This window comes from Tupaia chinensis, unplaced genomic scaffold, assembly GCF_000334495.1.
Source record: "Tupaia chinensis unplaced genomic scaffold, TupChi_1.0 Scaffold149552_1, whole genome shotgun sequence".
NCBI lineage: Eukaryota > Metazoa > Chordata > Mammalia > Scandentia > Tupaiidae > Tupaia > Tupaia belangeri.
In genome coordinates, this window is record NW_006209397.1 from 1,238,154 (window position 1) to 1,241,322 (window position 3,169).

Below are 3,169 nucleotides of genomic sequence, written 5' to 3' on the forward strand. Positions count from 1 at the left end.
TATTCCTTATACAATCGCTAATCTAAAAGAAGAAAGAAAGGGACAGATCCTACCAACCTTGATACAGCAGAATTGAAGTACAGGTTTTCTATTAGCACCAAGTAACTAGGGGTCTATATTGATCGCTTATAGTTCAGTCCATAACTAGTTTCTCTGTCCAGCCAAATAAAAGGTGCAGAACCTTAAATGTTCCCTAATAGATTACTCAGAAACTGTGAATAGTGGAGTAACTCCAACTGGACACTAAGACCTATTGATTTTATCTCCTAGATGTCTCTTTAAGGCATCCATTTCTGTCCTTTAACAATGTCATCACCATAGTCTAGGTTACCATCTTATCTTACCTGAATTACTGAAAAAGCCTCCTAATTAGTCTTTTTGTTTTTGTTTTTGTTTTGAAACAGGAACGGTTACTATTTACAGAGTGATTAAAATGTGCCAGGAACTATACTAAGTGTTTTGTATTTATCAGCTCTTATAACTTTCATTAAAAGTCTACAATGTGCTATGATTGTAGCACATTCAATTGTAGCACATTATACCTCCATTTGACTAATGAAAAATCTAAGGATTTGAAAAAGATTTGGTTATTTTCTCCACACAAGTTGTGGAGCAGAAATTCCCTGAGGCCAAAGAACATTCGCCTAACGCCTATGTCTAGCCCCATTTTCCCAATTTTCTACCAGCCCCTGCCATGCAACATACATTGAGTTTGGAATGATGTTTCTAAACCACCAATTTGGCTTTCTTAACACTTTGCTTAGACCTTTCCAGTAGCTAGTGATTTAACTACTCCGGTCAAATTTCAACTCCTTTCTTAGAATTGCAGGAAAACATAATACTTTAGTCAATTTTCATGTGCTTTTTGTAATATGTAAATATTAAATCAATACATAAAGCTCTTAGAGAATACTCTGATACACAGCAAGTATCTTGTAAGAATTATCTAAAATATCATCATCACTATGATTATATGTACACTATAAAGAAATCATCCTTTCAAATGGACACTAAAGTTTTTCACTGGTTACTTCTGTGAGTAAAATTATAAAAATGATTTTTCTTTCCTGTGAGGTTTTTAATACATATTTTTCTCCCTCAGTTGAGCAGATATTCCTTATACAATCGCTAATCTAAAAGAAGAAAGAAAGGGACAGATCCTACCAACCTTGATACAGCAGAATTGAAGTACAGGTTTTCTATTAGCACCAAGTAACTAGGGGTCTATATTGATCGCTTATAGTTCAGTCCATAACTAGTTTCTCTGTCCAGCCAAATAAAAGGTGCAGAACCTTAAATGTTCCCTAATAGATTACTCAGAAACTGTGAATAGTGGAGTAACTCCAACTGGACACTAAGACCTATTGATTTTATCTCCTAGATGTCTCTTTAAGGCATCCATTTCTGTCCTTTAACAATGTCATCACCATAGTCTAGGTTACCATCTTATCTTACCTGAATTACTGAAAAAGCCTCCTAATTAGTCTTTTTGTTTTTGTTTTTGTTTTGAAACAGGAACGGTTACTATTTACAGAGTGATTAAAATGTGCCAGGAACTATACTAAGTGTTTTGTATTTATCAGCTCTTATAACTTTCATTAAAAGTCTACAATGTGCTATGATTGTAGCACATTCAATTGTAGCACATTATACCTCCATTTGACTAATGAAAAATCTAAGGATTTGAAAAAGATTTGGTTATTTTCTCCACACAAGTTGTGGAGCAGAAATTCCCTGAGGCCAAAGAACATTCGCCTAACGCCTATGTCTAGCCCCATTTTCCCAATTTTCTACCAGCCCCTGCCATGCAACATACATTGAGTTTGGAATGATGTTTCTAAACCACCAATTTGGCTTTCTTAACACTTTGCTTAGACCTTTCCAGTAGCTAGTGATTTAACTACTCCGGTCAAATTTCAACTCCTTTCTTAGAATTGCAGGAAAACATAATACTTTAGTCAATTTTCATGTGCTTTTTGTAATATGTTAGCTTTTTTTGTTTGTTTGTTTTACCTGTTGGTCACCTTTATTAGACTTAGGAGGACTTGCAGGGAAAATATTGTCCTATTCTCATTTGTATCTGCAATATATTGTATGATATCTGACATATAGTAGGAGCTTAAATATGCATGTTGAATTGGAAATTAACAAAGTATATACTTGTGAGACCTATTTAATTATTTCTATTTGTATTCCTCTCTTTCTGGAAGATAGCCTCATCCTAATAACTTCTTAAAATGCCCAGTGTTATCCTCATCATAAAAACATATACTCTCAAAAATATTATCTAAGAGTAACTGACACAGGTTGCATGGACATCTATAGATATAACAACATTTAAAATCCATAAATAACTTTATGAATAACAACATTTCTAAGAGTGATATGTCAACATTCTAAACCTTTTGTTTAGGAATTCATAAATGTGGTAGGCATCAGTCTATGATAAAACCCAATGTTCTTCCCCTACTGATAATCTGACCCTGTGTCATCATCTCCCATAACCAAGGACCTATACTGTGAGCAGTCCTATGGAACTGATATCTCCAGCCAATAGTCAAGTGAATGAGCCTGGAAGTGGATCATTTCCCAGGCAAACGTTGAGGTGACTGCAGTCCCAGATGACACCTTGATTGCAGCCCTGCAAGAAATCCTGTGCCAGAACTACTCAGCTAGGCATCCTCCAAATCCCTGGCCTACAAAAGCTGTTAAATACAAATGCTTGCTATTGTTTTAGTCACTAAGTTTTGGAATAATTTTTCACACAATGTTATAACTAATAAATCAGGTATAGAACCCAAGGACCAACTCTCAATATCTGTGGGGAGGAGGCTAAAGAAAAGGAGAAGAAACTGAGTGGAGTAAGCATGAACAGTAAACTAGGAACTTAGAAGTGCTGGTGTGCCCCTTTGCCTTAGAAATCTTCCTGTAGAGCAATTAATTTCATGATCATTTCTAAATTATAACAAGTAGAAATCGATGCACTTGCTCTCTTTTAAAATATTTAGAAAGTTTTTCTGGAGGAGCTCCCAGCTACTTAACTCTTGAACCAGAGTGATCCAATTATGAACCGAAATGAGCTCCCAGAATGTGAGTCAGTATGGAAATGGGGAGGGGAAGTGAAGAAAGAATTTGGAATCCTGAAAAAACTTGGCATGGACAAAGGTCA